Source organism: Rhinatrema bivittatum, chromosome 2 (assembly GCF_901001135.1).
Source record: "Rhinatrema bivittatum chromosome 2, aRhiBiv1.1, whole genome shotgun sequence".
Taxonomy (NCBI): Eukaryota; Metazoa; Chordata; class Amphibia; order Gymnophiona; family Rhinatrematidae; genus Rhinatrema; species Rhinatrema bivittatum.
This window is the reverse complement of record NC_042616.1, coordinates 57948355-57972525: the sequence shown is the minus strand read 5'-3', so window position 1 is coordinate 57972525 and position 24171 is coordinate 57948355. Positions and strand designations below refer to the sequence as shown.

At 46.5% G+C, this 24171-nt stretch overlaps 1 long non-coding RNA gene and 3 other non-coding genes across 6 annotated transcripts; all 4 read left to right on the top strand.

The window, feature by feature from the left end:
- Positions 1–10885: 10885 nt before the first annotated feature.
- On the top strand, positions 10886–19571 carry LOC115083990. Of its 3 annotated transcripts, none has more exons than XR_003854439.1 (5): positions 10886–11523; positions 13722–13779; positions 16011–16084; positions 17940–18013; positions 19272–19571. It is a non-coding gene; the product is annotated as an uncharacterized LOC115083990 (long non-coding RNA). The 3 variants fall into 3 exon arrangements; XR_003854437.1 differs by having other exon boundaries at positions 10887–11631; XR_003854438.1 differs by lacking the exon at positions 10886–11523 and adding an exon at positions 11525–11637.
- LOC115086379 lies at positions 13843–13976 on the top strand. The gene has a single exon (XR_003855259.1). It is a non-coding gene; the product is annotated as a small nucleolar RNA SNORA9 (small nucleolar RNA).
- Positions 16135–16268, top strand: LOC115086380. Its single transcript, XR_003855260.1, has one exon. It is a non-coding gene; the product is annotated as a small nucleolar RNA SNORA9 (small nucleolar RNA).
- LOC115086378 lies at positions 18064–18197 on the top strand. The gene has a single exon (XR_003855258.1). It is a non-coding gene; the product is annotated as a small nucleolar RNA SNORA9 (small nucleolar RNA).
- Positions 19572–24171: the final 4600 nt, after the last annotated feature.

Genomic DNA, 24171 nt, shown 5'->3' with positions numbered 1-24171 from the left:
GTAGGCCAGACTGACAAACTAAAGAGTAGCAAATCACCTGGATCGGATGCTATGCATCCTAGAGTTCTGAAGGAACTCAAAAACGAAATTTCTGATCTATTAGTTAAAATTTGTAACCTATCATTAAAATCATCCATTGTACCTGAAGACTGGAGGGTGGCCAATGTAACCGCAATATTTAAAAAAGGCTCCAGGGGCGATACGGGTAACTATAGACCAGTGAGCCTGACTTCAGTGCCGGGAAAAATAGTGGAAACTATTCTCAAGAACAAAATTGTAAAGCATATAGAAAGACATGATTTAGTAGAACATAGTCAACATGGATTTACCCAAGGGAAGTCTTGCCTACAAATCTGCTTCATTTTTTTGAAGAGGTTAATAAACATGAGGATAAAGGTGAACCGGTAGGTGTAGTGTATTTGGATTTTCAGAAGGCGTTTGACAAAGTCCCTCATGAGAGGCTTCTATGAAAACTAAAAAGTCATGGGATAGGAGGCGATGTCCTTTCGTGGATTACAAGCTGGTTAAAAGACAGGAAACAGAGAGTAGGATTAAATGGTCAATTTTCTCAGTGGAAAAGGGTAAACAGTGGAGTGCCTCAGGGATCTGTTCTTGGACCGGTGCTTTTCAATATATATATAAATGATCTGGAAAGGAATACGACGAGTGAGGTTATCAAATTTGCAGATGATACAAAATTATTCAGAGTAGTTAAATCACAAGCAGACTGTGATACACTGCAGGAGGACCTTGCAAGACTTGAAGATTGGGCATCCAAATGGCAGATGAAATTTAATGTGGACAAGTGCAAGGTGTTGCATATAGGGAAAAATAACCATTGCTGTAGTTACACGATGTTAGGTTCCATATTAGGAGCTACCACCCAGGAAAAAGATCTAGGCATCATAGTGGATAATACTTTAAAATCGTTAGCTCAGTGTGCTGCAGGAGTCAAAAAAGCAAATAGAATGTTAGGAATGAGAGATGTGAATCGTGTGATCGATCGTCTTAACGATCGATTTCGGCTGGGGGGGGGGAGGGAATCGGATCGTCGCAGTTTTGTTTTTTTAAATATCGTGAAAATCGTAAATCGGGGGAGGGCAGGAAAACCGGCACACTAAAACAACCCTAAAACCCACCCTGACCCTTTAAAATAAATCCCCCACCCTCCCGAACCCCCCCTCAAATGCCTTAAATTACCTGGGGTCCAGTGGGGGGGGGGGTCCCGGTGTGATCCTTTACTCTCGGGCCTCTGGTGCGTTGTAGAAATGGCACCGGAGGCCCGAGAGTAAAAGATCACACCGGGACCCCCCCCACTGGACCCCAGGTAATTTAAGGCATTTGAGGGGGGGTTCGGGAGGGTGGGGGATTTATTTTAAAGGGTCGGGGTCGGTTTTAGGGATGTTTTAGTGTGCCGCTTTTCCCGCCCTCTCCCTTCCCCTCCCCCTGATTTACGATTTTTGACGATAAATCGGGGGAATTCCTATTAAATATCGCCTCTAACGATTTTTGACGATTTAAAATATATCGGACGATATTTTAAATCGTCAAAAAACGATTCACATCCCTATTAAGAATTATTAGGAAGGGAATGGTTAATAGAACGGAAAATGTCATAATGCCTCTATATCGCTCCACGGTGAGACCACACCTTGAATACTGTGTACCATTCTGGTCGCCGCATCTCAAAAAAGATATAGTTGCGATGGAGAAGGTAAAGAGAAGGGCAACCAAAATGATAAAGGGGATGGAACAGCTCCCCTATGAGGAAAGACTGAAGAGGTTAGGGCTGTTCAGCTTGGAGAAGAGACGGCTGAGGGGGGATATGATAGAGGTCTTTAAGATCATGAGAGGTCTTGAACGAGTAGATGTGACTCGGTTATTTTCACTTTCGAATAATAGAAGGACTAGGGGGCATTCCATGAAGTTAGCAAGTAGCACATTTAAGACTAATCGGAGAAAATTCTTTTTCACTCAACGCACAATAAAGCTCTGGAATTTGTTACCAGAGGATGTGGTTAGTGCAGTTAGTGTAGCTGGGTTCAAAAAAGGTTTGGATAAGTTCTTGGATTAGAAGTCCATTAATGGCTATTAATCACTTAGGGAATAGCCACTGCTATTAATTGCATCAGTAGCATGGGATCTTCTTAGTGTTTGGGTAATTGCCAGTTTCTTGTGGCCTGGTTTTGGCCTCTGTTGGAAACAGGCTGCTGGGCTTGATGGACCCTTGGTCTGACCCAGCATGGCAATTTCTTATGTTCTTAACAGCCTTTGAGCCACAAGTGAGAACTTACACCCATAAAAGGAATTTCTCCTAGGGCTGAAGGGTCAAGCAGGGGCTGGAATTTGCTAGCCAAGCAGCCCCGAAGATATAAATTAGTTGCGTGCCCTGAAAGGAGTAATTGTTGTTTTTGTCATTTACAACGCCATCTAGTTTTCTAGAATCAAAAGCCTCTCATATAGAAGCTTTTCTTCTAAAAGCCATGTTCAACGTCCCTGTTTTAATGTAACTTTCGCTTCCTTTGTTAACTGGTTGCCCCCCTTGTTTATTGTAAACCGGTACGATAAGACCTTGTCTTGAGCATCGGTATATTAAAAGAACCTAAATAAATAAATAGAATCAAACTTTATACAGGTTGATGTGGAAATGTACAATTATTACTCTTTTACATGAAGAATGCATGTAAAAAAAAAGAATAACTGTAAACATAAAGCAAGAAATAGACGGTGAGTTGGGAGCGGACTTGTGCTGCAGCTTGCTTGCCCCCCGGAATACGATCCACCGGCTCCGATTCATGTGTTCTCTCGGGGGGCTCCGGGACTGGCTAACAACTTCCGATTACTGCCAGCGCTTCCCCCGGCTTGCGACGGCCGCCTCCTTTCCCGACACGCGCAGTTCGAGCTCTCTGTCCATGCTCTGCAGCCTCTCATATAGAAGCTTCACGCGGACCCATGCTGCTGTCCCTCTGTCAGCCTGCCGAGGTGCTAATAAAGTTGCAGCTCCTGATTTATTTTTTATGTGTTGTTTTTTGTTTGTTTTTTTTTGCTGGACGTGATTGGTTCTTTTTCGCTCCTGACCTTTTTCTCGGTGCCTCGAGGTTTGATGTGGCGCGGGGCCCGTTGCTTTGTGGGAAAGGTGGGCGGTGCCGGTATATAAGGGCTTGTTCTCGCTTGTTGTAACTCTTTCTCGCTTTCTGAACGTAGGCTCTTTATAGTCAGGTGGGTGCTGTAGCTTTTTCTTCCCGGGTTTTCCTTCACGCTCGATGCCTAAACTCCTCGGAGCTCCCCGGGGGTGGTGGAGGCTGCTGGAAGTCAGCAGCGTTCCCGAGCCTCTAGTTGGGGACAGATGGTCAGCGATGCCCATAACACGTGCATCTGAGAGCCTGCTCATAAAGGACAAGGAGGCTTATAGGGGTGGCTTTATTCTGGTTCGTCGATTACATTTTAATGCAACTATCACGGCGATGTCGCGCTTTGCTTTTTTTTTTTTTTTTTTTTAAATAGAGGGGCGAAGAGAGGGTTTTGCTCCGGATGTTAGTTATATTTCTTAAGAGCGGTATGGCTGGCTGCTGATGACTCGTTCCTTTGGAATCTTAAAAAAAAGGCTGTCACGCTGTCTAGAAATAAATAAAATGAGCTTTGATATTGCATACCAAAAAAAAACTTAGTGTGTGTATATTGATCTATCTATAAATATGCACACATTACCTCTTTTTAAAATCTTAGGTACTTTGTCGTGAAAGAATGCAGGAAAAAGTATATCTTTAGAGAAAGCAGTTTGGCTTGCAAATATTCAAAAACATGTAACTAGCCCAGCGGTTGAGGACAAAAGCAGGCATTTTAAAACAAGGAAAGTAATTTTCGGCCAGGTAAATGTTGGATGCACGAAGCTGTTTATCCAGCAAGGCAAAATAAGGTGGAAATGGATAGTGCAGAAGAGCATGTGGCGAACCCAGCGCTATTACAGATGTTAAGGTTATAACTGCCACTTCATGCAGGTTAGCCTAATGTGACCAACCTGGCTACCCTTATTTATTTATTTATTTTATACCGACATTAAAATGCACATCATATCGGTTTACATTATAACAATGAAGAAATGGAAATTACAAAGAACAGGGGATGGGGAAACAGGACAACCAATAACTAGAAAATGTAAGTAAGGAAGAAGCAAGTTTAACAGGGCAGTATAAATAAGTGGAAAGATAAAAACTAATGAAACAAGGATATTTACAAAATGCAGCGAATATCCTGTGGTGTGTAAAGTCAGGCGTTCACCATCTGTCTCTTCAAGTTTTTGCAAGTAATAATCCTCTTCATTTATCCACTGTCTTAACGTCTTATTGGTTTAGTATTCCAGGCATCCACCACCCTTTCTGTAGAAAAATATTTCTTGATGAAAAGTAGTGGTAGATGCTTGGACTGCCCTTCCAGAGTGGGTGATGGAGGCTAAAACAATAATGCCATCCTTTCAACTTCAGCCCCTCTTGCTTGCCTGCCAGCATGTGACTTGCACTTTAATTTGCATCATCCTTTGGTAGGATTCCCCCGCCCCCCCACACACACACACCAGGGCTCAGTGGAAGCAGCCTTTTCTTCAGACTGGGGAGGGAAAGCAGCAGTCTCTCATGGGTGGCGGTTCTTGGCTTTATAGTGCCACTTGTTGCAGAGGTACACGCTAGGGGAGAGAACAGCCCCCTGCTGGGATTTAGAACAGCTGCAGTTTCTGGGCAGGGGTGGTCTTTCTCTGTCTCACTATTGTCCTTTATCGTTTCAGTCAGAACTAATGCAAGCAGTGCCACAACGTCTGCTCAGTACTGCCTGCCTGCTTTGAAAACTTTTACCAGGTGTGGGGAGAGACTGGAGAACAGGAGAGAAGAGGCAAATGGACAGAGGAAACCTGAGTCAGGTATGCAGCAGAATGGCAAAATGTCAGAGGAAAAGAAAATATGAAGAACATTGAACCTTCTTACTGGAGTGGGAGAACTTGTAATTTTTTGTTGAACAGCAAGGAAAACCAAAGTGTCCTATCTGCCAGACTTCTCTTGCACAGTTCAATCTTCCAACATCCAGTGCCATTTTGTTACAAACCATGCTCATGTTGACAGAATTTTCAAAAGTTTCTGAACGCCAGTCATTAAAACTTGAGACCTTGCAAAATCAAGTAGCAAAACAGGCAGAAGCCTTCACCAGATTTGCCAAGTAGTTTGGCACATTGCCCGTGTGAGAATACCTTACTCCGGAGAGTTTGTAAAATCGTACCAGAAAACCACCAACTGCAAAAGCAAGTTTCTGAACTGCAGCTCTCCCGTCACGCGGTAGAACGCGGGATCTCTGATTTAAACAGTGATATTTCCTAGCGTGTAGCAGATGGACTCAGGACCAATGGGTGTAGTGTATTCCTGATAGCAGTTGGACTGATCAGATTTCAATCTGACGTCAGCCTCTAGTACATGTACCCCTGCAGGAAGTGCAGCTCTTCAGTATTTTCCGTCTCCATAGTAGTTAGGGACTACCTGCACGCTCTCACAGCGTTAAGAGTAAAGGAGAAAAAAAGAACAAATCTTACCTCTACAGACGAGTCCTGCTCTCCTGCGGTGACACCCTCGGGTCCCTCCCCCAGTTGAGAATTCCTGAGGTGATTTCCATGGTCCCTCGGAGGTAAGTCTCGGTCCGGCGACCGACCTTCGGTGGGGACCTAGCCCCCGATCTTGGGCGTGGCTGAGAGGCAGCGGGTGCAACCTTGAGCGCGGCAGTGAAGGTATTTGCCCTCCCCCCCTGCAGCTGGAGACCGCCTGGAACGAAACCGGGAAGCGCCAAAGACAAGGTAAGGTAGAAATCTTCTTTAAAGACTCTGGTCTCTGAAGCTCGAGGAGTCGCACAGGTCGCCAGCCGGGACCTGTGCCACCGGGTTGATCTGCCCTAGCAGGGCTAAACCCTGGTTAGATCCAAGGGTCCTCCCACGTGGAGACCCTACAAGGTGGTCGCCGTTGCCATATTTGCCCTGTTTGCCGCCCTGTCCGCCACTTCAGCCCGTGCGCACAAAATCCTTGTGGGCACAAGTGCCGGGTGCACAAGTTAAGGGCATAGCCACGTGCTCACGGTGCTGGGCGCACAATTACGTGCACATCTCGCGGCACACGCGCATTAAACCTACACGCGCATCTTTGGCGCACAGCTGTTTTATACGCGCACAAACCATGTCCCTACCTAAAAATAAGCTCAAGGCTCAGGGACTTTGCCCAGCATGCCACATTAGGGCTGCACAGCACGAGGTGGCCACGGCCCTGTGCGTGCAGTGTGAAGAGGCCCTAGGGGACCCAACTCATGGCCCTCCCCAGCCGGTACCCGACCCCATCCTTTCCAACGGTACACCGGACCTAGCATCACACAGCGGGATTCCCCCTCAAACGGGGCTCCCCAGGGACACTGTGCCCCCTGGTCTCCACCCAGCTTCTATCTCCTGGGTGGAATTCTTCAAAGGTCTGCATACCTTCATACGCCTGCAGCAGGGGCCTCCTACAATAGGCACCACCAGAGGAACTCAACATACCAGGACCCTCTATGCCCGGGGAGGTGATGCCACCGCCCAGAAGCCCCACCTTTGGGGACCCGGACATCTCAGATGAGGAGTCAGAACCCTTGGAGGAAGGGGAACTCCCGGGGACAGAACCCCATCGCACCATGAGACGCTTCTTCACCAAGGAAGAACTTCCAGACCTGGTCACGCACAGCCTGAAAGAGCTTGCCATCCCGGGCACGAACGCCTCTGGGGAACCTAAGCCAAACCCACTGTTAGAGGGACTTCGTCAGACCTCCTGTCATTTTCCACTATTACAAGCCATCCAGCAACTAATTGACCTGGAATGGGAGGCCCCAGAAACCACGTTCAAAGGGGGCCGGGCTCTGGCAGCCATGTACCCTCTGGACCCTGCTGCCAAAGAACTCCTTGCATGTCCCATAGTGGATGCCATGGTCTGCGCGATCTCGAAGCGCACTACTATCCCAGTGGAGGGAGGGGCTGCGCTCAAGAATGCTCAAGACAGACGTCTGGAATCTATCCTCAAACAGTCCTTTGACGTCTCCGCTATGTCTTTACAGATCGCGGCCTGCTGTGCCGTGGTGACACGCGCCTGCCTAGCGCAAACCTGGAACAACACTCCTGGGGAAGCCCTGGAACCAGCCGTATCATTCCTCGCGGACGCCGCTTCGGATCTGGTACGCACGGCAGCCAGAGGAGTCTCATCTGCCGTGGCAGCCAGAAGACAAATCTGGCTCCGAAACTGGTCAGCCGACGCATCCTCCAAAACGAGACTCACAAGGATGCCCTTCAAGGGATCCCTCCTGTTCGGCAGCGAGCTAGAGAAACTTGCTAACAAATGGGGCGAGTCCCCACTGCCATGGCTACCGGAGGACAGGAATAAGAGAAACCAGCGACCCTTCCCCCGATCCTCCAGGGGCAGAGGATCACAGCGCTTCAACCCATACAGAAACACTTATCAAGCACCACGTCCTACAGGCAGGAACCATTCCTTTCGGAACAAGCACAACAAAAGGGGAACCAGCTCGGGTCCAGGCCCTAGCCGCACCCCACAATGAGAATATGCCGACCCATCCAAAGGAAGAAGCCATAGTGGGCAGTCTTTCCCTATTCTACCAAAGATGGGTCGAGAGAACTTCAGACAAGTGGGTCCTAACCATCGTTTGAGAGGGATATTACCTGGATTTCCTCTGAACTCCGCTGGACAAGTTCGTGGAATCCCCCTGCCATGACCCCTCCAAGAGGGTGGCAGTGGAAGCTACATTGACCAGATTACTAGCCCTAGAAGGCCATAACCCCAGTGCCTCCGCAACAAATAAATACTGGGCATTATTCCATTAATTTTATCATCCCCCAGAAAGAGGGAACGTTCAGGCCCATCCTGGACCTCAAGTCGGTCAACCGTCATCTGAGGATTCCCCGCTTCCGCATGGAAACCCTATGCTCTGTAATAAGGGCGATACAACCGGGAGAGTTTCTCACATCCCTGGATCTGTCGGAAGCCTATCTACACATTCCAATCCATCAAGAATATCAGCGCTTCCTACGCTTCAAAATCCTGGACCGTCACTACCAGTTCCGGGCACTACCCTTCGGGTTAGCCACAGCACCCCGGATGTTCACCAAGGTCATAGTGGTGGTGGCGGCAACACGAAGGAAGGAATCCTCGTACACCCTTACCTAGACAATTGGCTGATCAGGGCGAAATCCCCAGAGGAAAGTCACCAGGCAACCAACAGTCAAAACTCTACTGGAGAGCCTCTGATGGGTGGTCAACACAAACAAGAGCTGTCTGCAGCCCTCACAGTCTCTAGAATACTTAGGAGTCTGATTCAGCACCAAAGAAGACAGGGTCATCCTGACACCAAGGAGATCAAAACTGATGAACCAGTTGCAAACCCTGCTGAGCAAACCTCGCCCCACAGCATGGGATTACCTACAAATCCTCGGTCTCATGGCATCCACACTGGAAGTAGTGCCATGGGCACAAGCTCACATGAGACCCCTACAGCGCTCACTTCTATCACGATGGAATCCACTGTCCCAGAACTACACCGTTCGTCTACAGCTCCCGGGCAGAGTTCGGACCCAACTATGATGGTGGCTACAAGACGGCCACCTGAGCCAGGGAACAAGACTATCCTCACCGACCTGGATCCTGCTCACCACGGATGTCAGCCTATGAGGATGGGGAGCACACTGCAAAGAGCTAACCGTCCAAGGGCAGTGGAACGCAGAAGAGTCTGGATGGAACATCAGTCGCCTAGAAGCCCGAGCAATCAGACTAGCCTGCCTGCGGTTCAGTCACAGGCTCCGGGACAAAGTGGTCAGAGTAATGTCAGACAACGCGAAAACAGTGGCCTACATCAACCGTCTGGGAGGAACCAGAAGCCAACAGGTGTTTCTGGAAATAGACCCCCTATTGTGGGTGGAAGTGAATCTTCAGGAGATCTCAGCCATCCACATCGCCAGGAAAGACAACATCACGGCGGATTACCTCAGCAGAGAAAGTCTAGACCCAGGAGAATGGAAGCTGTCAACCACAGCGTTCCAACTGATAGTGAACCGTTGGGGGAACACCAACCATGGACCTTCTGGCAAACCAGTCCAACGCCCAAGTACCCAGTTACTTCAGACGCAGGCGGGAACCTCAGTCCCAGGGGATCAATACCCTGGTACAGACCTGGCCACAGGAGACTGTTATACGCCTTCCCACCGTGGCCCCTATTAGGCGCAGTCATTCACAAGAGAGAACTACACAGGGAGCCAGTACTTCTGGTGGCCCCGGACTGGCCAAGAAGACCGTGGTACGCAGACATGCAAAGACTACTGACAGGGAACCCCCTGCCATTACCTCCACACAGACCTGCTCCAACAAGGGCCGATCCTCCATGAGGATCCAGCTCGATTCTCTTACAGTCTGGCCATTGAGAGGGCTCGCCTGAGAGAGAGCGGATACTTGGGGGTGGTAATTGACACCCTACTCCGAGCACGCAAGTTCTCCACATCTCTAACCATACATAAGGATTTGGAGAGTATTCGAAGCCTGGTGCGAGGACCATGACATCATACCACGCTCAGTCAAAATTCCTGCGGTCTTGGAATTCCTAGAGAACGGCCTACAGAAGGGATTGCCCCTCAACTCCATCAAGGTACAGGTGGCTGCATTGTCATGCTACGGAACCAAGAGCGAGAGCAACAGCATAGCCTCTCACACGGATGTTTCACGCTTCCTGAAAGGAGTTAAGCACATCCGACCACCCCTAAAGTGGCCGGTACCGCTTTGGAACCTCAACCTGGTCCTGGATTTCTTAGCAGGAGCCTCTTTCAGATCTCTCCGCGGCCTGTCTCTCTGACTGTTAACACTGAAAACAGCCTTCCTGCTGGCAGTTTATTCAGTCCGTCGTATATCCAAGCTACAAGCACTGTCCTGTCGTGAGCCGTTCTCAGGCTCACCCCGGAAACCATCCAGTTACGCACGGTTCCCTTGTTCCTCCCCAAAGTGGTGCCTCACTTCCATCTTAACCAAACCATCTCGCTACCATCACCAGATGAACATAAGAATTCGGAAGAGGCCAGAAGTCTACGCCACCTCAACGTCTGCAGATTCCTATCCAGATACCTGGAAATGTCGGAATCCGTACAAAAGACGGACCATCTGTTCGTCCTTCACAGCAGGAAGAAGCAAGGGGAAGTGGCCTCACGAGCAACCATAACCCGCTGGATCAAAGAAGCAGGCAAGCCGCCGCCTCTACAAGTCAAGGCCCATTCTACTAGAGCCCAAGCAGTGTCCTGAGCAGAAACCAAGATGCTGTCACCCGCCGAGATCTGCAGGGCGGCGACATGGTCCTCCAACACCTTTTCCGGGTTTTACCGCCTGGATATTCAGGCTCGGGAGGACACAGCATTCGCAAGGGCAGTACTAAGTGGGTCACGGGCAGCCTCCCACCCAATTTGGGAGTGGCTTTTATACATCCTGGGTCCATCTGCTACACGCTAGGAAACTGAGAAATTACTTACCTGATAATTTTGTTTTCCTTAGTGTAGACAGCTGGACTCGGCATCCCACCCATGGCTGCCCCAGAATCCGGAAAACTCGGGTGGCAAACCCAGAGAACAAGACAAGCACGGGTAAGCCAGGTATTACCCCTAGTTCAGGACACCCAGACCTGCTGGGTGTCGGAGTTATTTGGTTGAGTGCACTGGCGGTCTCCAATTTGGACGTCAGCTGAACCAGTCCTAGTTAATCAAGTTTTTATAGCACACAAGTATCCACAATGCTTTTTGAGGAGAATACTGAAGAGCTAAGCTTCCTGCACAGGTATATGTAGGCTGACGTCAGCATTGAAATCTGACTCTGTCTCCAATCTGCTAACGGGAGTACACTATACCCATTGGTCCTGAGTCCACCTGTCTACACTAAGGAAAAACAAAATTATCAGGTACGTAATTTCTCCATTGAACAGCAGCTGCATTCACACCTTCAACAAAGTGAATACCTAAGTATGGGGCTGGCTGTGTTGTGCGACAAGCTGGGGACACCTCAGTTGGCCGTGTTTGTGTACACCGTTTCAAACGACTGTGCGGTGAAAGAACTTCTTGGCATTGTCACTTGGAGACAAGTCCCGGGATGTGGACATCAGAGGCATTAACGACTGTGATCATGCAGACCCACCTGCCTTTATGGAAGCTTACTGCTATTACAGTAGATTGGGTGCCATCCGTGATAAGGTCCATAAATGAGTTTGTGGAGTTCTGTAAAGCAGACTATGCCTTTCCTGAATTTTGGACATTGCATTCTTCACTGAGAAGAACTGGTGTCAAAACAGTTAAGTTTAGATCACATTATGAAACCCATTTTGGAAATTGTCCGTTATAGTAGCACTCATGCACGCCACTACCAGCTATTCAGAAATTTGATTGAAGAAGTTCCTGCAGACCTCTGGTTTCCCCATTCAGCAAGCTGGCTTTTGAAAGGAAAGGTACTTGCTCATTTCTTTGAACTGTTGGATGCTGTGAAACAGTTAATGGAAGAGAAGCAGAAAAAATTTACTGAACTGCCAGACCCACAGTGGGAGCTTGCTAAGAAGGTAAAGGTAACGCCATTAGTAGTAGTGGTGGTGGTAGCTACTTTACTTTTCTCTTTTCTTTTTTTTTTTGTAGATCTTTATTCAACGTGAGCACACAACTAGCTGACAAACTCCAGCAGTCAAAAGAGTTAACATATAATACAGTAAAACAGCATATGTAGAATTGAAAAGTATAGTAACTTGAAATGCACACAAGAGAAGGGAGAATAGAAACCAGGGAAGTGCAAGGTACAAACAATAAACACCCACACAAACAGTAATCACTAGGGTGTAGTTTTTAATAGAATTCATCACTAAAGGATAAGTTACATTTATAGAATGAGTCCCAGACTCAAAACTGCTATAGAATTGACCTGGACATGATAGTGTTCACACTCATTTAACAACTGACATTGATTAAAAACTATGTTACCGAACCTTATGGCACCTGTGTAAACTGATAGATTTTAATAGCATTACTTTTTGTGCCTTACTGTAAACCGTTATGACGGTGCCCACCTTAACGACGGTATAGAAAAAGATTTAAATAAATAAATAAGACTGTTTTTCATATTACACCCTGACCTCACTATCAAAGCAGTCCTCCATCCTTATCCTCTAAACCAGCAGTTCTCAATTGGTGTGTCGCGAAGCACCAGCTGGTGTGTCTCAGCTCCCGGTGTCCCAAAGCCCCAGTTATACTTCCCTTTACCTTTTTCCTGCTCCCACGGGCCAATGGGAAACCTCCTCCCTTCCCCCCCCCCCCCAGGCCAATTGGAAGCCTCCTCCCTTTTCCTGCCAGTGGGAGGAGGAACCACTGATTGGCTGGTGGGGCAGGAAGACTGTGGGCATCTCACAGCCCGGGGGTGGGGTGGTTTGAGGGGGGCTGGGAGGAGTGGCAGTGTCAGGCCAGTGGTGGCGAAGAAGCCAGATCCTGTGACCGCCAGGTGTAAGTGCTGAAATTAAACACAGCGGTGAGCCACAGAGAAGAGCCAGCCATGCCAGGATTTCCCTCTTCCAAAGTGGTAGGGCAAGCACGAAGAGGCCGGTTGCTCCAGGGATCCCCCCCCCCCCAATGCAATAGTGAGCGTGGCAAATCCGCGATTAAAGTAAAAGTGGCGCTCAGCCGTGCTGATTACAGATGGGGCAATTGGAGCTCCCAGCGGCCGTAAAAGCAGGCAGATGGTGGGGGGGCTGCAGGAGCCTAGGGCTATCCCGACAGCCAGAAGAAAGGCTTGAGTGCTGTGGCATATTTTTCTAAAATAAATTTGTTGCTTCAGTGCGGCTGAGAAGGCAGTGGCAGCTCTGGGAAATCTGCCACTGCGAAATTAAAGGGGAATACAGCATTGGGGCTCTAAGCAAAGTGTGTGTGAGGGAGGTGATGGGTGTGTGTGAGAGAGAGACTGGGCAATAGAGGTGTGACCAAAGTTGAGCATGCTTGGAGCAGATACAGAGAACAATAGGAAAAGGGTTGGAAAGTTGCAATATTGCAAACAACCCACAGTTGACACTCTGTAGAGCAAGGGTAAGAGAAGAGTAGGGAACAGTGTGAATATAGAAAATAATTCAGCCTAGTGAAACAGTAGGCTGTGGGGGTAGCCAGGCACTGTCCAGCGAGGCTGGATGTTCAGGCAGCAGACTGACTAGATTGTTACAAAGCTTTAATGCGAAATATCCTTGGGGGGGGGGGGGTCTGTTGAATTAATAATGTTGTGATGTAAAGATAATTGGACCCTGTTACTGTTGTCAAATTATCCCTTGAGTTACTATGTAAAACCGATGTGATATTCTTTATCGAATGTCAGTATAGAAAAACAAACAAATAGTGTGGGAACTTGTGTGCTCATCTATCCAGGATGGTAGACCACCAATGAGGACTACAAAACCTGACTTGGATAAGGCTTGATAGCCAACAATGCTCCAGCCTCTGGTAATGTGGGCAGGAATAACTGGGAAGAGTGGATAAGTCATTTGGCCACTTTCTGTCCTCTACTATTTGGGCCCGGTTACCCTGTGGCTTATCAACATTCTGTTCCTGTTGCACCAGTTCTTCAGAAGCCCGACAAAATGGCCTCATTCCATTTCTTGTTTTCTCATTTTTCTCCATACAGATGCGCCTTCGGTTTCTCAGCCCAGTGAACAGGCAAAGCACTGTGTGCCATTGACTTGGTAAGGTAAAAATGTGCTCAAATGTGTAGCCTTGAAGTCCCCCTCCCCCTCCCTGCACTCTCTGAGCAGGTCTTCCAGCATGGCGGGGTTTGCTGTAACCCCACCCATTCCTGCAGAGCCTGCGAGATAAACACGTGAGATGGTTTGAGGCCACTTCCTGTTCTTCCAGGAAGTGGCTATGGAATTTTCAGACAATTCATTCTTGATATAGAAATAGTCGGAGAGGGGTGGCCATTTTATGTAAAGGGGCACTCTTCTGCTCCAAATTCAAGATGGCGGTTGTCCACCCTGGTGAAAAGTTTGTTCTTCCTCCCTCCAGTCAGGTAGTATTTTGCAGGACCTTTAGCCTCAAATTTTGAGCATGAGCATTTCCTCCCCCCCCCCCCCCCCCCCCCCCAAGAGTGATCATTTTGGCGCTAGACCTCTGACTTTACATAATCCGTGTTTTAATGAAAATGAAGTGACAAACCAGTAATTCATTTACAAAGCTATTAGAGTAACATCATGGGCACCCACATCCCAGGGATTGCCAACGTTACGGCCACCGCAACATCTGTAATGCAACCCCCCCCCCCCCTTTTTTTTTTTTGCATTGTCAAGACATTGTGCATAAGAATTGGATGGTGCATTGTTGAAAGGGAAAGGGTTTGAAGTGCGGGCCGTGGGAAGACGCATACTGGGGAGGGCAGCAGGAGAAAGCAGATGAGTTTGGGAAGCAGTGCGCAGGAGTAACCGGTACACTGAGGAGTTAAGAGGTGCATGCACACACGCACAAGGGATATTTGGAGGGGATGGTATGAGGCAGGGGAAAGATAGAGCAGGGAGAAGGGGCCGAAATGCCAAAAAGAGAGAGAACTGATGACAGAGGGAATTAAGATGATACCCAGATACAGACTCCTTTAGTGGTAAAAAGTATGTAATTTAAAATTGCTCTAGTGCAGCAAGATAGTAGGGGATGGTCTCTTTCAAACAATGTTTGGCATTGATTTCTATACTTAAGCCACCAAAAGGAAGGGGTCCTAAGGGGGTGCTCCCTAGGTGATGATACTGCCAGTTTTAGTGTGTTGGAAGAAGATTCAGAAGTCAGTCAGAAGACTTCAAGCTAAGTGACCATTACTGTGATACACTACCGACGATGTAACACACTTGTTGCTTTATACCCCCCCCCTACCTTGGGAGCTTTATTGACGATTGGTGGATGGCATTAGTTTGGAACTACATTTCTGATAAGCCATTTGAAGAATAACATTATTATGAACAGTATATCTGAGATTCTTGAAGCGGTGAATTTTTTTAACTGCCAAAAAAAATCACAAAAAAGCCTGGTATATGATTATATTAATCGTGCTATAGCTGTATGTGATGGCTCTTTGTGATATGATACCAGAATGGTAGAATTAGGACTTGACTGGATATTATTAGGTTGGGGTTTTGGCTTCTTTACTTGTCGTAGTTAATAGTTGATTTCGGTAGAACAGTTACTACACAAAATCAGCTTCTAAATCAAACCGTTCGTACAAGTATCTAGAAATCTTTCTCCCAACACCAAACATTAGCTGGAGGCCCCAAGTACTATCACAGTCCCCTCCACTCACTTGTGCAATTGGCACCTGTGCTTTGCAGCTCCCCCACGGCACTCGAACAGACTAACACTGCCTCCATACCAAACATTTTGGGGTTTTTTGCAAGGTTTTTGTATGTTTTTTAAAACTCTGGTCTCCATGAAGTTCATATTTTTTGTTTAGAAATTGAATTCTTTAAAGGTAAAGGTTTTTGGCCTTGCATCTTCTTCAGACCACACCACAGTTGGTAATCTCTTGACCTGACAACATTGTAGAATTTTTTTTTTAACTGAGATTTTTTTTCTGGCTTGTTGTAGTGGTGTGTTTATTTATTTTTTTAATATCTCAATGAAGATTAGTTTCCTAATTCAGAAATAAAAGTATACATTGTGCATTCTCTAATTCAGAAATAAAAATATACAGCCATTAGTGGTCAAGAATTACATTTCCTCTATATTGACCTGCATTGCCTGGAAGAGCTAACTTTGCTGTAGCCCCTCGTGTCTTCCCCAGCTGCCAGGATTTCCCCAAAGCAATAGTTGCTTCTCTCTGAGGTCGCCATATCGTACTGTAGTTCTAGTTCATCCTGCCTTACTATTTTGTGGCAGGATTATTTGGATACTGCCCAGCATGATCTCAATGGTTCAAATGTTTTCTTCTTCCTTACAGGAATAATCTGAATTCCATGCTTGACGTTTTTGGGCCTGGGATACAACAGGAATGGACAGTACTTCTGACTGAAGGTAAGGCGGTATTGCATAGATTCTCATCCATTTCTCCCTTCTTGTACTCCCAGCAGGTCTTCCAGCATGGCAGGGTTTGCTGTAACTCTCTCCATTCCTGCAGAGCCTGCGAGATAAACACTTGAGATGGTTTGAGGCCACTTCCTGTTCTTCCAGGAAGTGGCTATGGAATCCTCAGACAATTCTGGCTTAATGGAAGCATCTTAATATGCAGTATTGTACTTTTTGGATAACTCTCATTGTTTACCATCTCCAAACTTCTGTTCAGCACGTGACCTCGCACCCTGACTTTACATAATCCGTGTTTTAATGAAGAATTGGATGGTGCATTGTTGAAAGGGAAAGGGTTTGAAGTGCGGGCCGTGGGGAGACGCATACTGGGGAGGGCAGCAGGAGAAAGCAGATGAGTTTGGGAAGCCAGTGCACAGGAGTAACCGGTATACTGAGGAATTAGGTGCATGCACGCACAAGGGATATTTGGAGGATGGTATGAGGCAGGGGAAAGATGGAGCGGGAAGAAGGGACCATATGTCAGAAAGAGGTATAACCGATGACAGAGGGAAATAATACGTTACCCAGATACAGACGTATACAGTGGTAGTAAAAAGTATGTGACTTAAAACCACATTAGCAGAGTGAGATATTAGGGAATGATCTTTCAAGCTATTTTTGGCATTGATTTCTATAGTTAAGCCACCAAAAGTAAGGGGTCCTAAGGGGGTGCTTCCTAGGTGATGATACTACCAGTTTGTGTGGTGGAAGAAGATTCACAAGTCAGTCAGAAGACTTCAAGCTAAGTGACTATTACTGTGATACACATTCCGATGATGTAATGTACTTGTTGCTTGGGACCTTTTTTGACAATTGGTGGCATTACTTTGGAATTACATTTCTGACAAGCCATTTGAAGAATAACATTTTTATGAACAGTATATTTGAGATTCTTTAAATGCAAAAAATAATCACCAAAAAGCCTGGTATATGATTATATTAATCGTGCTATAGCTGTATGTGATGGCTCTTTGTGATATGATACCAGAATGGTAGAATTAGGACTTGACTGGATATTATTAGGTTGGGGTTTTGGCTTCTTTACTTGTCGTAGTTAATTGTTGATTTTGGTAGAACAGTTACTACACAAAATCAGCTTCTAAATCAAACCGTTCGTACAAGTATCTGGAAATCTTTCTCCCAACACCAAACATTAGCTGGAGGCCCCAAGTACTATCACCGTCCCCTCCACTCACTTGTGCAATTGGCACCTGTGCTTTGCAGCTCCCCCACGCCACTCGAACAGACTAACACTGCCTCCATACCAAACATTTTGGGGTTTTTTGCAAGGTTTTTGAATGTTTTTAAAACTCTGGTCTCCATGAAGTTCATATTTCTTTTCATATTTTTTGTTTAGAAATTGAATTCTTTAAAGGTAAAGATTTTTGGCCTTGCATCTTCTTCAGACCACAGCACAGTTGGTAATCTCGTGACCTGACAACGTTGCAGACTTATTTTTTTTTAAGCAGATTTCTTTTTTTTTCCTGGCTTGTTGTAGTAGTGTTTTTTATTTATTTTTTTAATATCTCAATGAAGATTAGTTTCCTTGCTATTCTCTAATTCAGAAATAAAAGTATACAGCCATTAGTGGTCAAGAATTACATTTCTTCTATATTGACCTGCATTGCCTGGAAGAGCTAACTTTGCTGTAGCCCCTCGTGATTTCCCCAAAGCAATAGTTGCTTCTCTCTGAGGTCGCCATATCGTAGTTCTAGTTCATCCTGCTTTACTATTTCGTGGCAGGATTATTTGGATACTGCCCAGCATGATCTCAATGGTTCAAATGTTTTCTTCTTCCTTACAGGAATAATCTGAATTCCATGCTTGACGTTTCTGGGCCTGGGGTACAACAGGAATGGACAGTACTTCTGACTGAAGGTAAGGCGGTATTGCATAGATTCTCATCCATTTCTCCCTTCTTGTACTCCCAGCAGGTCTTCCAGCATGGCGGGGTTTGCTGTAACCCTCTCCATTCCTGCAGAGCCTGCGAGACAAACACTTGAGATGGTTTGAGGCCACTTCCTGTTCTTCCAGGAAGTGGCTATGGAATTTTCAGACAATTCATTCTTAATATAGAAATAGTCGGAGAGGGGTGGCCATTTTATGTAAAGGGGCACTCTTCTGCTCCAAATTCAAGATGGCAGTTGTCCACCCTGGTGAAAAGTTTGTTCTTCCCTCCCTCCAGTCAATTAGTGTTTTGCAGGACCTTTAGCCTCAAATTTTGAGCATGAGCATTCCCCCCCCCCCCCCCCCAAGAGTGATCATTTTGGCGCTAGACCTCAGAGTGTACGCAGGGTGTTGTTCCAGTTGGCTCTGATACATAAGGGGAATAATCCTGTATTGTAAAGCTGCATCAATCTTTGGCTTATATTGTACCTTCCCTTTCCCCTAGATATAGTTTTGGTTGTACCTGCATTGCTCATTAATAAAAATGAATTTGACAAAAAAAAAAAACTATGGTTCCCAAACCCTGTCTTGAGAGGGACCCCCTAGCAAGTCAGGTTTTCAGGATATCCACAATGAATATATATGAGAGAGATTTGCATGTACTGCCCCTGTTGCTTGTAAGTTTATCTTTATGCATGTTCATTGTGGATATCCTGAAAACACGACTCTCGGTGGGAGGCCCAGGTGCTACTGAAATTTTTGTTTTGTAATAACCTTTTTAGTTTGAGACTCTAGGTCAGTGGTCCCCAAACCTGTCCTGGAGGGCCACCAGCCAGTCGGGTTTTTGGGATATCCTCAATGAATATGCATGAGAGAAAATTTGCATGCACTGCCTCCATAACATGCAAATTCTCTCATGCATATTCATTGTGGATATCCCAAAAACCCAACTGGCTGGTGGCCCTCCAGGACAGGTTTGGGGACCACTGCTCTAGGTATTCAGGATTATCTCAGACTTTACATTCCACTTTGACAGGAAGAGTCAGCCACAATGGACACCCTGGAAGTGGCAGATTTAATTGCATGTTTTCGGCAGGTTGCACCAGGCACAGATACAGACTCGTGCAGCTTGTCACTGTTCTCTGTAGCTTTAAACTAACAGTAGAGCTTCTGCATTCCTTGTCTTGAGGTGATTGTGTCTTCTCCTGCTCTCCTTCTAACATTGCCCCATTTTCTTAACACTTTACAGTTTCCTCCATTGAAGACCCAGAGCTGTGCCGTGAATTGAAGCTCGATGCCTTTTGGAATCCTCGCTGAGTAGATTTAGCTGTCTCAAGTTTGTATGCACTGAGACAGAGAGCAGCACTACCCAGCGGCTTGCTAGTGGCTTACGGACTCCATGACACCACTTCTTCTCCAAAGCCATCACGTAGACCAGGCTTTGGTCTTTTCTGTCATGCTGCCAAGATATTGCCTGCCTATTTTTCTTTTTTTTAACTTCAATATTACTGTATGTTCATCAATAAAAATTACATAGCAATCCAGGAAAGAGTTGACTGTCCTGCCCATTCCTGCATTCATCTTATCCATCTGCTTCCACACACAGCGCACAAATGCATTCCATTAGGAAACAGAAACAATGCTAACAGTAACTATACATTTCAAGCAGTGGAGCTGGCCAGCAGCTTCTAGAAATCTCTGCCTCTTATTTATCCTCCTACTTATCTGGGGGCCGATTCAATGCCATGCACAGCCTAACAGAATGAATGTGCATTTTGGCCGTGTGTCCATAACCCCCGATCCAATACAGGGATTAGCGAGTCCAAAACGTGTGTCCAAATCTCTGCATAGTTAATAGTGCTCATCACATGGAAGTCCATGTAGATGAGACTGTTAACTAACCCCTGCAATCAAATAAATTTTCCGGCAGCCAATGCACCCTTGCAACGCGGCAAATTTTGCGCCAGCCCGAGGCTGCTGTTAAGGTATGCCAAACTCAAGGGTACATAGAAAAGATTTTTCTTTTCAAAGATTCTCCCTAATAGTATCGTAGCGATACTATGAAGGAGGAACCAAATAAAGCAGTATTTATTTAAAAAAACAATTTGGACAAAAAAAAATTCTGGACGTCCAATACACACACAAGATACACGGTCCAAACCATGTATCGTGTGTATATGCCAGTAGCAGGAGAAAACTGGCGCTCGTAGATTAAGTGTCCATTTTCCCAACCGGCTTGACTGCCCCCTCTCTTGTGTGCCCAACTCCGAGGAGGGATGCACCTTTGTCCCTAGCCACCTCCTTTTTAGTGCGTCCCCTCTCCCCCCTCATTTTAATATTCGGGAGCCTGGCAGAGGTGGCTGGACACGTGTTTGGAAAAAGGGTGTTCAACACTGAGCACCCGTTTTCTGCGCACAGTTATTGCATCTGCCCCCTGGGTGAAAAGCAGATGAGTGATCAGAGGGATGGCTGGGGATTGGTGGAAATAATTTGAGGCCAGAAAAGGGTACAGAATGTTCCCATCTGTTGTTGGAAAGAAAATGTTACAGCTGGAAAGGGTGGTGCTCTGTTCTCGGCCTTCATCTGTTCCAGGAAATAAGACCATACAGTGACCTGGGTTTTTTTTCCTTGCGTATTTGAAACTTCCCTGTACTTATCCGGATCAGTCCAGACTGTGGGTTATGCCCCCCTTCCAGCAGATGGAGAAAGAGAGAATAATTTGAAGGGCACCCTCTCATAACCTGGTGTGCCACCTGCATCCCTTCAGTATTTCTCTGTCTCCAGTGGATGGAGATGGTGCAAACCCTGCAGTCTTGCCCTGAGTTTAGGGTTGGGACTGTGTCTTTTTTTTTTTTAAAGGGATATTTTTAGCCGCTTGTAATTTGCAACGAATCAAGCTTTAAAAAAAAAAATTGAGAAGTCCTCCCAGGGGATTCTAGTGAGTCATCCCCCCCCCCGCCCCTGGTAGAAGGCTGAGGAGCTGGGGTTGGTTACCCCGCAGGGCTCCTGGAAGGTAAAGCGCAGGAGAAGATCACCGGTGGTCTGGTCCCTCTTCTCCCCTCGCTCCCCTGACTTAATTGGAAAAAAAAAACCGAGCAGCCTGTTGCTATTTTTCCCTCCCTCTTCTTTGGCCGTGCGATTCAAGTCGAGGCAGTTTTTTTAGCTGAACGCTGTTTCTTCAGGCTCTGCTGTTTCTTCTTTCTCTGCCGTGTCTTTTCAGCTCCCCCTTTGGTGCCTCGATGCCGCAGCCATTGCTGCATTGCCTGCGGGGAGTCTTCTTCCAGACTCTCCTGTGCAGGCCTTTGTTCTCAGTTCCTCTCCGGTGGGAAAGGCAGTTCTGCACAAGTAGCAGGCAGTACATTAAAGCCCCAAGGTGCCTTAAAAAGTTCACCTCTGGAGTCTAGGGCCGATCCATTCCCCCTCAGCACGGGAACGGTGGCCATTTTGGATACCTTTAAATCAGCAGAGGCCAGTGCAATGGGGGCAAGGGAGGTTACCTCCTGATGTATTCCTGTCTCTACCAGTCCTGGGGATCCTTCTGACCAGGATCAGGATGTTTCTGAGGGTGAGCCTGATCCCCTGGTGGGGGAAGGGGGCCAGTTCTAATTCTTTCACCCTGGACTTTGTGCTTCTTATGCACAAAGCCTTTTTTGGCTTCTCAGACTGAGCAAAGCAGTGCTTCATGTTTGAGTCGTCCTGCTGAGCCTCAGACTAAGATTACCATGCACCTAGATTCTCAGGTGTCCCTGTGAGTCTCTTAAGTTTTATTTATTATTTATTTATTTAACACTTTTTTTATACCGACCTTCATAGTAATAACCATATCGGATCGGTTTACATAGAACAAGGGTATAACTGAAGCAATAAATAAAGTAATTAACAATAGAGGTGAATAAGGCAAAGTTACATTTAACAAGGAGTAAAAACTTGGATGCTTAAATAGCTGGAAGAAAGGTAAAGGCAGGAGGTAAATATAACATAAACAATAAAGAATATGGGTTAGAGCTTAAGGTGCTTTAACCTGGAAGTGCCAGAGTTCATTGTTCGAGAGGATAGAAAACCATACGTCCAGGTGAGAATAATGACGACTAGTGATTGTCTGGAGGATCATCGAAGGCTTGGTGAAAGAGCCACGTCTTGAGTTTTTTTCTGAACGTTATGAGACAGGGTTCTAATCTGAGGCTTGAAGGGATGTTATTCCAAATAGATGGTCCTGCTATTGAAAAAGCTCGGTCTTTGGTCGAGGAAAGGCGTGATCTCAAGTTGCATGGCTCGCCTGCGGCAGGAGCGGACGCAGCGGATGGTGGGGCTCCGGATGCGCTGGTCCCTTCCTTGCCCCCTCCCGGCACAGGCTCTGAGGAGGACCTGGTAAAACACTCCCCTCTGGATGGTGACAACCCGAAGGTGGTCCACCTGTTTCATAGGGAGGAGTTAAAGCCTCTTATGCCCTCAGTTTTTTTCTGAACTTGGGGTTGATTTCCCCCCCCCCCCCCCCCAGGATGTCCTCCCACAGGATTCCGTGGATCCGGTTTTAGTGGGGCTGCGGGCTCCAGCCAAAGCTTTTCCTTTTCATCCTATGCTGCAACAACTGATGGCATGGGAGTGGGAGGGTCCCAGATGCCGGTTTGAGAGTGGGTAGGGCTATGGATAAGCTTTATCCCTTGACCAAGGATTCTTTGGAGCTTTTGAAGTCTCCTAAGGTGGACGCTTCTGTGTCGGCGGTCACAAAGTGAACCACCATTCCCGTCACAGGAGCAGCAGCCCTCAAGGATCTTCAGGATAGAAAACTTGAAGTTCTTCTCAAACGCATTTTTGATGTTTCGGCCCTGGGTATTCGTGCAGCGGTGTGCAGTAGCTACATGCTGCGGGCGAGCCTCCGCTGGGTGCAATAATTATTAACTGAGGGATCTTACTTCCAGTGAATCGGAGTAAGCTGAACGCTTGGAAGCGGTGGTGGCATATGGAGCGGATGCTCTGTATGATCTCCTTCGTACATCCTCCCGCACCATGTCGTCCGCAGTATCTGCACGGAGGCTCCTTTGGCTGCATAACTGGTCAGCAGACATTTCAACCAAAGTTCAGTTAGGTGCGTTGCCATTCAAGGGAAAGTTTCTCTTCGGGGTGGACCTGGAGCAATTGATGAAGTCCCTGAGTGAAAACAGAGTCCACAAGCTCCCTGGGGACAGGCCGAAGCCTGGGTACTTGGGTACTTGCCAGGTTCTTATGGCCTGGATTGGCCACTGTTGGAAACAGGATGCTGGGCTTGATGGACCCTTGGTCTGACCCAGTATGGCATTTTCTTATGTTCTTATGTTCTTAAAATAATAAAGTAAGCAATTACGCTTTTGGGTGACTTTCAGCTGTGTGTAGGTGTTCTTATTCATCGACCTCATTGTGAAAGGCTTTTTTGAAGAGCCATGTTTTTTAACTTTTTTTGAAGAGTTTTAAATCTTTCATTAGTCTTAATTCGAGTGGTAATGTGTTCCATAATATTGGACCCGCTAAAGATAGTGTTCTCTCTCTAACTTGGGTCAGTTTTGCTGTTTTGACTGAGGGAATTTGGCTGATCTGAGATTTCTCTGGGGGACATGCAATCGTAGGGCAGTGTTTAACCAATCGGCATTTTCGTCATTGATTAGTTTATGAATTGTGCATAGCGTTTTAAATTGCACTCTTTGTTCTATTGGTAGCCAGTGTAAATCTGCAAGAGTTTGAGTGATATGATCTCTTCTGCCTTTTCCAGTAAGTATTCTGGCAGCCGAGTACTGTAGTATTTGTAGTGGTCTGATTGTTGTATATCGTAATACTAGGAAAAGTGTGTTACAATAGTCTGTGCTAGCAAATATTAGTGCTTGTAGTACTGTTCGAAACTAATCGGAGAAAGTTCTTTTTTCACTCAACGCACAATTAAACTCTGGAATTTGTTGCCAGGGAATGTGGTTAGTGCAGTTAGTGTAGCTGTGTTTAAAAAAGGATTGGATAAGTTCTTGAAGGAGAAGTCCATTACCTGCTATTAATTAAGTTGACTTAGAAAAAAGCCACTGCTATTGTTGCAAACATGGATTACGTATGTTTTTGGTTTGTTTTTTGATAATTTGGTACATACTCAGGGTGATCCAGTACCGAGCGGTAGGAAGAGCTGCGTTAGT